Genomic DNA, 12,422 nt, shown 5'->3' on the forward strand with positions numbered 1-12,422 from the left:
GGGAACTTGTTTTTTTTTTTAACCATGATGAAAAATACAGAAAAGCTTTGTGATACTGTTGAACAGCTGCTGCATTCCACCCCAGAGCAGTCAGCATTTCAGTGAGTGAAAATATCTTTCTGTACAGATATAATCTTGCAAATGTATCTATACAGGTGGAACCACTCTAACTTTGACTTCAGTGTAGTTCCATGGCAAATCCTTATGTTTGCAATCTGGAATGCTTTGCAGAATCAGGGCGAAGTTATACCATGGGCTCAGAATCTGTGATCCAGGATTTTACAAATGGAGATGTGTTGCAGTGACTAGTGCTGCAGAACTGGCTGCAACCCCTACTCCCAGCCCTCCTCTCCTTACCCCACCTACTGGGGCTGACAGACCATGTTTCAGGAGCGGCAGTTGGGGACTTATGCAATCCCTGCCCTCTCCTTTGCCTCCCATTTCCTGCCTTCCACTACTGGTGCCTGTGCTGTTCTGGGGCAAGGGGAACTCCTGTCCCACTCCAATTGGGCATGTATGGGGAACTGCACTCACCCAGGACCACAGCAGTGGGTGGGTGCATTCCTGCACAAAAAGCCTGCTTGCAGGCTAGTGGGAGTAGGCAGGGAGGTGGAATATGCCCACCTGCTCCTACTGTCATAGTCCCAAGCTGAGTCCAGCCCCTGCACGGTCCAGCTGGAGGAACTGAGCTACTCTCATCTCCGGGACAGTGGGGACAGTGACAGCAGCAGGCTGGAGAAGGAGGAATGGATGGGAGGAGACATGCCATTGAGCACAGAGGGGAAGTGATTGGGGGACAGGATTTTTACCCTTTTTGGGATTTATGTCCTCAGCTGCTTCTCCTGCAGCATGGTCAGAAAGGTGGCTGCTACTGTGTCTCTGCACCCCCTCTGGATCCATCCCTGAATGGATTCCTGTTGGCCGAAAAGTAATATGCATTTAAACAGAGGCATACCAGGTAGAGTTTCCATTCTGGGCAGAAAAGATGCAGCTTTGCATGCTGGCAATGCATAGGGGATGCACACAGGTGCATGTGCATCCCCTGCAAAAAGGTGCTGCCGACACTGCTGGCGGCACCTGTGGGCAGTCGCTGCTCACCACCCCCCACCACCTTGCCGCTGATGGTGTCTGCAGGTGGTCACCAATTGTTCCTGGCCACCGCCGACATTGCTGGCATAGTCTGCAGGTGGTCACCAATTGTTCCTGGCCACCGCTGACATTGCTGGCAGAATGTGCAGGTGGCTGCTGACCGCTGGTCGGTGCTTGCCACCCCCCAGCTGCTAACAGTGCTGCAGCTACCTGTAGAAGCTCACCGTTCACTGCTGCCACACTCCCACCACCGACAGTGCCGCTGCTGCCCGTGGGAGCTCGCCATGCCCTGCCAGCCTCCAGGGGTACGTGGCACTCATGTACTCTGGGGCACCAGAATGGAGGCTGGGGGGGGCGGGGCTTGTGGCTCCGACTACATGGAGCAAAGAAGGGTGCAGGATACTGATCTTGAGGAGAGGTGTCATTGCTAGCAGCCATATTGCCACCTCCTCTGGTGCTGCAACTGCTTAGTTTTATACGGTGATTAAGCATACACAAATCTTAATTTGGCAGTGGCTGCAGGGTCTGAGAGGCTGAGCAGGGGGCTTATGTTCTTCTTTTACTCTACGGGGCTGGAGCCTTGAGCCTTCCTGACTCCATTCTGGCACTCCCGTGTACTGAGGTCCCAGTCACCCATCTTAGTTATGCTGCTGCTTGTAAAGTTGTTGAGCATCTACAGCTCCTACTGAGGTCACCTGCTGCTGTGAATGCTCAACCTATATGAAAGTCATGCTACTGAATCTGTTGTGCAGATAGGTTCTGTGCAATAGACATGGCTATGATTTACCTCTCAGTCTATGTTATTTTGATTTAACTTTAACAATAAACCACTTTCTCTATGGAGTTTTTAAAAATTGTAAGTTACTATTCGCATACTACAGTATCACATCACAAAGGTGAAAAATATGTGAAGGAACTCATTTCATTTTAATAAATGCACAGCCATGTTCCCAACTCATTTTTTCAGAGAAAACTGTTTTTAAAAACAAATGGTGTTTAGAACTTTTGGCTCAGTGAACCCTGCCTTGTTTAGAATAGAAATGGGATCTGTTTCAGATCAGCCTGTGTTGTATTAGAGAACTGTTCTGGCCTTTTGAAAGGAGAGGAATTAATTATTTTTGCAGCCCTTAAAGAGACTAAAATTAGAAACTGTCAGGCCTGGAGTTATGGTCAGTCACTCTAGAGAAGATGTTATAGGATGATACCAATTTAGTAATTATTTTTTCTGCAAGTATGAGGAGAAAGCATTTAATTGGTCAGATATTTACCTATGTGGGGGGAGAGAGGTGGAAATCTAGTTGTGTTCTGTGTACATATTGTAACTCTTTGGGATTGATCATGATTTAGATACAAATTGAGGTTCAGATTTCAACTTTTGCTTCCCAACCTACACAAACCAGGATGTTCCAGGCTTCCTGTTCAGACTCATCTCTGATATGGTCCAGTGAATCAAACACAGTTTTTATGATCTTGGCTTCTGTGGAGAAGAGTATTTTGACCAACCAGGCCTAAAGTTTTTATATAGCACAATGAGCCCAGCACATGGCTTGCAAGTCACCTGTTGTCTATGATATCCTTCACTGTTGCTCACAGTAAATGGAAATGTTGCTTTCCAGGGACACATGCTTCTCCAAGGTGGACAGGGAGAGCAAAAGTATGATATAGCTTGTAGAGCATTACTTGCTCATTTGTGTTGTCTGTGGGCCACTGAAATTTATGGACTACTGATAAAGCAGTTGTCACTAAGTTAAGAATTTGATTTTGGAGAAAAGCTAATCCAAAAAGGTTCAGGTCATCAGGCTTGGTTTAGTCTTAGCTGTTTTGACACAGACTGTTCTGTCATCTCAAATGACATGTTCCTTATCTGACAGGTAAAGCATGGCTCTATCTAGATCCATTATCCTCATGGAACATAGCTATGGTTATCCTGGAGCTATCCTGGGCTGTGTCTTGACAGACCAAAAGCCGAATTTCTTTATCACTTTAACTCAGTGGTATTATCATGACATGTTTGAGAATCTCCTTAACACTTGTGAAAAGGTGTTTGAAGATATTGAAGGCCAGGTGGGGCTCCTCATCTACAGCATCCCAGATAATACATCTCCAGACACTATTCTGCATCTTCTAGTGAGCAGGAAGAGTGTTTTTCAGGCATGTTGGATTAGTTCAATTGAGCTGATCATGTTTCCGTGATGAGGTCCTAGAAGGCAAAATGGTTCTTGGAAAGCTTCAGTCTAGTAAGTGTTTTGTTGGGGTATGGGAGGAGGGGAGGATGCAGAGGAGCAGTGGGGAGTGGAGGGGGAACAGGAATTTAGAATTATGCACAAACTTTATGAACTGTAGAAGGCCCCAAGCATTCTATTTAAGTGTCATTTTCAAAGTGACTTTGATAACCTGAATGCCAAAAAACAATGTAAAAACTGACTGCTCTACTGTAAGAGGTATATAACACACTACAGATACCTGTAGTGGAACTGTAACATCATGAAAATCCTTTGTAATATGAGGTAAATGGTAATATTGTAAACTGGTATAGAGCTTCCTTTAAGCTCTTAAAGACATATGTAGATTCCAAAACAAGTGCCTTTTGTGAGTCACTTAACTTCCCTGCTTTGGCTTCCCCATCTATAAAAAAGAAATATAAATAATTGCTCATTTATCTCACAAACATTTAAAGGGATTAGTTAATGTCTATAAAATGCTGAGGAAATGTAAAGCCTAATATAAATGCTAAGCATTATTATTATTAACATTTGAAGCTTTCTACAGCAGTTTCAACCTAAATGCCTCCTAATTGTTAGCAAAAAGAGAAATCTAAGTATGAAGAAGATAATTGGCTGACCTAATTAACACAAATAGCTTGCAATATAGTGGTAAACTGAAAATTAGTGAAACACTCTGTAGTTAATTTATATCCTAATTAATAACTATTATGCCTAATAGCACAAATTGCTCCCTGCATGCTTATACAAGATAATTTAAAACTTGTTTTGAGTGACAAGAATAATTTATTTGCAAAGTGCTTCATAATGAAATTCTGTTTAACCCTAACAACACCCTGCCAATGTGTTCTTCTGGTATTCTACTACATAGTTTGCCTATTAGTGGAACAGTAGAATGCAGCTTCATTTAAACTCTTTATCTGTGTTTGCTTGTTCCACTTACTGGGTTTGATGAGTTGCCCTTCTCAGACAGAGGTCAGCAACCTATGGCCGGTGGGCCAGATCTGCCCAGCTGCCAGAACCATCTTCTAGACTGTATGATACACCTGTTCAGAAGTGAAATGGTGCAACTTGGTAATTCTTCCACTCGCCCTTCTTCTATTACCCTACCTCAGCTATGCTACCTCACAGGTTGAAAATGAACACTAAGTCAGAATGTGTCAGAATGGTTCTATAAGTTCACCATTTTAAAATTATGTTTCGGAGACAACGTGGTATTTATTATTTTTTCTCTAGAGTTTATTTGTTTGCTTATGCAATTTACATGCTACCCTTCCCAGCAAAGCCTCAGGGGAGCATACAGGAAGAAAAACAGAGCAACTTGAAAGGGCAACTAGAATATAAAAACAGAATAACAAAATAAAGCAGAGATGCGTTTAACAACATAGCCTCATTTTTGGTGCTAAATGCCTACTTAAACAGACAGGTCTTGTAGCACTTCCAAAAGATGTCCAGGCTGGGCCTCTGCTGGGCCTCAAGATGGAGGGGGTTCCAGGGCTGAGGAAAAACAACAATCCTCAGTTTGAGGATTGCTGCATGACATATTTTTCATAACTTCTAAAAATAAATTAAAAAATAAAGCAAAAGTCTGAAACAAGATTGTAAAAGTTTTCCTGGGTAGACATGAAAGTTCATATTTCATAGGAGAGTTGAAGGTATGGTAAAACCTCCTGTTTGAAACAGTTCACCTGCCACAAATTAAAAACCAGTTGGCTTTAAATCCTGGAAAGTGCCACCAGCAGGGGCAGTGATAAACGGTTTGGTGACCATGTATGCACCTTTAATTAGGCATGTAAGAGTGACATTGTAGCTGCCACTATCCAGAAATTATGCAGGAGGCAAGGATTTCTTAGAGTGATCTCTTTTCGTGGACCGACTCTGTAGTTGGGATAAACTTAGACAAGCTTTTGCTGGATAAGATATTCTTCCTCAGAGAGCTGAGCGAGAATGTCTCGCACTCCAGACCTGAAGAAAGTCTCTGAGGAGCAACACTTTTCTTCCCACCCCTTCTTCCCTCCCCTCCCCCGCCTCTTTTTATGCCCTTTGTCTTCCTAATTTCCAGCTATTTCCTTTTTCACAGACAACCTCTTTTCTACCTTGAATTACTACTATTGTAGAGTCTCCCTTACCTACCTTTGGCTTTTTCCCCCCTCCCTTCCCTGCTTTACCGTTTGTTTTCCTAATTTCTATCTATTTACATGCTCACTGACATCTAGCTACTTTTAGCTTCTCTCATTCCTTGCAGCCTCAGAACAGCAGAGAACAGCCTTCCCTAGGCCCGAAGAAGGGTGATTGCGCCCCAAAGCTTGCAAAAAAACTAGTCTCCAACTACTCAGTTGGTCTAATAAAAGACATCACATCCCCCCAAAGAACCTGGCCTGGCCCTGAGGTGTCATGTCTCATATGGGACACTTTAGGAATGAGGAAGTACAGGGAGCCCTGAGGAAGGTCTTGGAGGAGGAATGTGTGACCTGGGAGATCACAGGAGGGTCTCTGAGGAGGAAGGCAGGCCAGGTTTTGTTGGGTAGGTTTGTATTAGACCAACTGAGTAGTTGGGGGAAAAGTTCTTGGCAAGTTTCCAGGCGCAGTCCCCCTTCTTCACGAGGAGGGATTCGTCTGAGGAGGGTTGTCTCATGTGAGACACCTGAGGACTGAGGAAGAACATTTTGGGTGAGAGACCTGAGGAAGGCCAGCTTAGGCTGGAAAGCTTGTCTGTCTTGATGCCAACTACCCAGTTGGTTCAGATCACGCTCAGAAACCCTTGCCTCTGGCATGTGTTTGAACTGGTATTTCCCCCCCAGCTTGCAAGGGCTTCTCCTGGTGAGGGGGTCCTCGCACAGGGATCCCTCCCTCCAGCGCGAGTGAATTTGCCCTTCGTGAGAGGAGTAGGCGGCGGCGGGAGACTTGGGCCGTGGGGAAAGCGCCCCTCACCCGCCCGAGCGCCTCGCAGCTCCGGCGGGAGAGGCGGCAGCGCATCCTCCCGCGGGGAGGGAGGCGGAGGCTGCCCGGGAGGCGGAGGAGACGGAGACACTCGCCCTCCCTGGCATGCCCGGAGCCCGAGGATCTGCTGCGGGGGCAAAGCAGGGGCGGTAAGTGCCGGGCCTTGTCCCCCCCTGCAGCCAGTGGCCCGTGCGGAGCCCCCAGCGCGGTCCCGCTCGGAGCACATTGCATGCGTGCCTGCGGTGGGGGCGGGCAGCTGCTGCTACACCGCAGCCACATCTGGCTGGGCGCGCGGGGGGGGGGGGGTCTTTCTCCCACCCGGATCAACAGCTCTTTGTTTCTAACTAAACCTTGATTTTTCCATTCAAAGCATATGCTCTCCCCACTCCCCCTCCAAAGATTTGGGGTGCTCTGTATAAGCACTGGGCAAGCACGTGCCCTGGGCTGCGGCAAAGATGCTCAAGCACGGTGCGTGGAGAGCCGCCGAAGGGTGCGGCGGGGTCAGGGTGCCACGCCAGGGCAGCGCTGGGAGGTAGCCGTTGGCAAGCTACATTCATAGGATCATAGACAATTCAGGTTGGAAGGGATCTTGGGGGGTCATCTAGTCCGACCCCCTGCTCAAAGCAGGGCCAGCCTCAACTAGATCATCCCAGCCAACAAGGCTTTGTCTACCTAGGGCTTAAAAACCTTCCATCGTGGTTGATATAGGGACACTGCCCTTGGCTTCCTGAGTTCTTTGCAACAGAAGCACGGCTCTAGTCATTTTCCCACAGTCCAAAAAAGAAAGAGAGTGAAAGCTAAGTGCTGCCATTTTCTGAGGGCGCCTCAAGTCCAGCCAGCACTGCTTGGAGTCCAACAAGGGTTCACTGAGTCTAGAGAAAAAAAAAGGTTGAGGACTACTGGGCTACAGCTTTAGCAACTTCCTTCCCCGCCCCCCACCAGAATGTTACTGGACCTTTTCTCACCCCTTTCTCTCATCTGATGAATGTGCATAGGTTCACAAGCTACATGATCCTTCTTTATATAGATATAGATCGATATCGATATCGATATAGATATTATCAGCATTTGGCTTTTTTTGGCCAGTGTAGCTGATAATGTCACTGATAAATGTCACATGTGCATGAAGCCACAGCATACACACAGCCAGGAATGCAGCCCGGCAGCTTGGAGATGATCAATTGATCTCCAAGCTGCTGGGCTGCATTTCTGGCTCCATACATGCTGCAACTCCGTGCATGCATGCGGCATTTACCGGTGACATTATTGGTTACAACGGCCAAAACAGGTCAGTTGCTGGTAAGGTCAATTTTCTTTTTGCTGGTGCCAATCTGATATGGACCAATATATTGGTGCACATGTACCTACTAATTTGATTTTGTGACTCCCTCGCTGTCAACTCTATATTGTATGCAAACTAAAATCTTCAACAGATTCAAATCCAAGGGACATTATCAGCAGCCAGCTTTTTTTGCCCGGTGTAGCTGATAACTTTACCAATAAATGCCATGTGCATACACGTAGCCACAGCATGCTCGCAGCCAGGAATGCAGCTTGGAGAGCAGCATCCAGCTGGTAAGTCTGTGGGAGGGAAGGAGTGTGTGTGTGGGGGGGAAGGCAGAATGAGGCCTTCATGGTGAGGGAGGGAGTGGGGCTGGGGCTGCCCAGCTGGGGTGGGGTATGGGATGGAGCCATGGGCAGCTCATCCAGGGGGCGCAGGGTGGCAGGGAGGGAGGTGGCTCCCTGTCTCTGCGTACACCCCTGGGGGAAGAATGGAGGGCATGTGTCCCCTGGATTTGTGCATGGGGCAAGGGCAAGCTGCTCACTGTGGGCTTGGGGTTAGTAGCTGTGCTGGCCTCTTCTTGGGGGGGCTGGCTTGGGGCTGCACTTGGGGCAGGTGGTGGTGGCACTGGGAAGCGGGGCTACGGGGTGGGCTACAGCCATCCCAAAATTCCCTGTAATACCCTCCCTTCCTGAGATACCACCCACCCTGCCCCTGCCTGCCCAGAGTACAGCCCCAGCCTAGCCCCCTTGCTGGGAACAGGCTGGTGTAGCCCCTGGACCCAAGCCCACAATGGGTAGAATGCCCTTGGCCTGTGCACAGATCTGGGGGGCACATGTCTCCCATGCCTCCCTTGGGGGTGCACACAGCAGCAGGGAGCCACCCACCCCTCTGCGTCCACTAGACGAGCTGCCCATGGCTCCATCCCGTGCTCAGCACCACCCCAGCCCAGCTGGGCAGTGCCTGCTCCATCCCCACTCCTTTCTTCACTGTGGGGGGCCTTGATGTACTCCCCCCACACACACCCCTTCGCCTCCCACAGACCTACTGGCTGGATGCTGCTCTCCACACTGCTGGGCTGCATATTGGCTTTCAGATTGGTATCGGCCAATCTGGTTTATAATTGGCCATTGGCATTGGTCAAAGAAATCTTTATCAGTGCACCCCTACTAGTAGGTTTAAACCCAAGAAAAGGGTCATAGAATCACTGGGCCTTGTTGAACAGTAATTTTGGGCAGCTCCTGGAGCAGGGGGATTATCCACACATTAATACCTTAAAGTGATTTTAAGCACTTGTTATACAACTCAAAGTTATGCTGTTCCAGGGCAGGATTATCTCTACCAACCTCCTATTCCATTAAGATGTGGCCACTCCTCATAGATATGCTGCCCAAGTTGAACTCCTCCAGTATCCTAGGATCTCTCACACCCCAGCACCACAGAGCATGGATACAACGCACCAGCCCTCTAGTGGCATCTCACAGTTATAGCTCCTAGTCTTGCCACTGCTCACCAGGCCTGTAGTGTCAAGTTATAGCTGTACAGGCTGGGGACAGTCAGGGAAAGTTTCTAGACTAATGGTGTGACTGCTTCAAACTCCAAGCTAGTACTAACAGCAATCAACATTTGGGTGGCTCACAGTATAAGGTGTAACGAGGCTCGTAGAGAAGTAGGGCTGGAAGGGACCTCAAGAGGTCCAATTCCCAAAGGAAGTTCTTTTTCATACAGCATGGGACTCATTGCTGCCAGATGTTGTGGAAGCTGAGAGTTTTTAACTAGATAAAAAAAGGGATTGGACAAATGCCCCTTTCTTCTGAGAATCAATAGCTAATGGGCATGAGAGTTAGGGGTGCAGACCCTGAACCAGAGAAATCCACATGATTTTGTCAAAGGGAGATCTTGCCTCACCAACCTACTAGAGTTTTTTGAGGGTGTCAATAAGCAGATTGGGACCATGGGAATTTAACCAGTTTACCTAGATTCAAAAAGAGATTGGACAAATTCTTGGAGGAAAGGCACATCAGTAGCTATTGAGCATGGGAGCTAAGATACAGCCTCTGAATCAGTATTTCCTAGACCTTAAGTGCTAGAGGCTGCATGTGAGAGAGGAACAGTAGTAGAACGAAAAACCTAGTCATACTCAGTTCACTCTCCCTTTTATTATCCATTATGTACTACTGTTGGCCTTTTGATATACCATTCTGGAATCTGGGCCAAAGCCCACCAAGTAAAGCTATAAGCCCCCCCATCACCCCTTGGTGATGGGAGTCACTAAGGGCATGTCACTGATTGCTTGGGACAGCTCAAAATGGGGACAGGAGTGAAGCTCATAGGTTCAAAACGAATGTACAGAGGGAGCGGGGAGGACACCAAGCAGAGTACATTGGACAATATGACACAGGACACTAGGCAAGATGGACCCATGGTCTGACCCAGTAAATGGCAATTCTTATGTTCTTATATATTCTTATAATAACACGTGAAATCTAAAGTTATACTGGTATTTGTTTAAAAATAGTTTTGATTTAAGACTACAACTAATGCACATTTTGATGTGTTGTGCATATGTCCATAGCCCTTGAACTTTTTCATTGTTGACCCTGCTTCTGACTGTGAGCTCTGCTTCTGCAGTGGAATTTCCATAAAGCTTGACTTGTAACTCCTAGTTTGGGCACAGCTTCCCCATCTTGGCTTATAACTCCTAGTTTGGGAAGAGCTGGCATATTCACAGCCTGCCTTTTCTCTAAGCCAGCAGTCCCCAACTGAGGTCTTTACATGTTTGCTGCCTGTGAGACCCTGTGATGTTGTTCATAGCCTTTCAGGATCTTAAAAAATTAAAACTGAGCAAAGCATGACCCACAGGAAGGGAGGAGGGGAGCGAAGTATGACATTGCTCACAGCATATTTTTAGCACAGTATAGTACCTGTGGGCCAGTGCAGTTTGTGGATGACTGTTCTTGGCCTTTTTTCTGCATGAGTGATATTAGAACCCAATCTTGTAAGTGCTTAATATAGAGCAAAGCCTGGTTGCTGTGAAGAGTTCCATTCACTTTGAAGAACTGGGGTCTCAGTTTGCATTGAGAAATACAGAAACACTAGGTGGTGGCAGGAATTAGTCTCTTAGTATTTTAGAATCCACATTTTGAATAATGCCTACATATAGTGTAGAAATAACAAATGGTTGTGAGGATTGCCTAAAGGCATACTGTATCTGTATATAGTATAAAATGTACAGGTTTCATCAGAAATGACATAGGATATCATATATTCTTATATGAGTAATTTTTTGATTTTGTAAATGAATGGAATTTCCCAGTGGAAATACACACATTCTCACACTGGCATATTAAAATAATATTAATGGTCTGGCTCAGAATCCAAAAAACTCAGCATGAAAGCCAAAGCAGTGTCCTTAACTCACCTCTCTGTACTAGATTTCAGATACAGTAAAAGCTTTGTTATCCAGCATGAGTGGGGCAAAGGGGGTGCCAGTTATCTAAAAATTCTGGTTATCTGAGAATTATACCAGCCTCAGCCTGCAGTGGTAGCCTGCCCTGCCCTGCACAGATCTCTTTCCCCTCTTCCTGCCCTTTCCCCCACAGACTCCCGGCAGCGTCATTAAGTAATGTAAACAATAAAAATACTCGATGTGCATGCTACATAGACTTAGCAAATATTCCTGTTGCTAAAGTGAGGATTGGATGATATTGGAAATTCCAGTTAATATTCTGATTAAAATGCCAGTTAATGCAGGTTTTACTGTATCTAAGTTTTGCTTCTTATATGAAGTGGTTTCACCCATGTAGTATCTAGGTTCAGTGAAGTGAATTAAGGACAATCAGGCAAATTCTGGTCTCAGTGGGTGCACCTACATATGCCATTAATTTGTAGCAATAAACTCCAGATCTTATTGTGTTGGAGTTTATTGCTCCCAGGAAGTTCCTGGGCATGCTGTTTATGCATGTGCCCAGACTTCAGTACATGAGTTGGGGTCAGCCTGCCATCTTGGAGTTACTCCGACTTTGCTGCTTCGATTCAGACTTCTAGCATTATTTTAACACAGGATCTGTGTGTAAATAGGATAATGCATGAATTGACTGGTTTTCCTCTTTAATGGGACTCACAGAATTGTGAGTATATGTGTAACACATATTTTTAATAGGGCCAATAAACTACAGTACTGTTTTGCGTGGCCAAAAGCTATAAACATTCAGTTTTGATTACTTTTCTTCAGTGGAAACTCTGATATGGCTAGGGAAAGCCTTTCACATATGTCTTTTTCTGAAGACAAATACCGTCAGAAATCTCACATTTACAAATCAAGATATGAGATGGAATCTTCATTTAATAATGTGTTTTTGTATATAGTGATGAGGTCCTTGAACAGAGAATAATTTAAATAGAAAAAGACCCACAAATTTCTGGCATCTAGCTACCCCACAGGTTGTTCTATATCCCCACACAGGTAGTGTTTTTGAATCTGTGGTTCAGGACTTCCATGGGCTAATATTGACTCTGCAGACAGTTGGAGAGGGAGGAGGGAAGTTGTGGTCACAGAATAAGGAGTTAAAAAAATAAAATACATTTTTTTTTATTGTTTTCTGTCAATTTATTTTTAGAAGCCCCCAGACGTAACAGTGATTGTGCCAGATAAGATTCTAAATATAGATGTAGTTATGTATTTTGGGATGGTTTTCACTATACATAGAAATTTAACAGGTAGATATTGGTTGCCAGTAAAACATCAAAACATATCAAAAGTTTAAAAAATATTGTATGTATGGGGAAATGAAATATTGCTTATAGTTTCATAGTTTCATAGTTTGTAGGGTCGGAAGGGACCTGAGCAGATCATCTAGTCCGACCCCCTGCCATGGCAGGAAAGAGTA

At 45.8% G+C, this 12,422-nt stretch overlaps 1 protein-coding gene across 1 annotated transcript in view; it reads left to right on the plus strand.

The window, feature by feature from the left end:
- The first annotated feature begins 6,228 nt into the window (after positions 1-6,228).
- Positions 6,229-12,422, plus strand: part of RNF144B (ring finger protein 144B) — a 135,196-nt gene continuing 129,002 nt past the window's right edge. Inside the window, exon 1 of the mRNA XM_019543947.1 lies at positions 6,229-6,400. The gene's annotated coding sequence lies outside the window, so the exon portion shown is untranslated. The remainder of the gene's footprint in view (positions 6,401-12,422) is intronic.

This window comes from Crocodylus porosus, unplaced genomic scaffold (assembly GCF_001723895.1).
Source record: "Crocodylus porosus isolate Cpor-Errol unplaced genomic scaffold, CroPor_comp1, whole genome shotgun sequence".
NCBI lineage: Eukaryota > Metazoa > Chordata > Crocodylia > Crocodylidae > Crocodylus > Crocodylus porosus.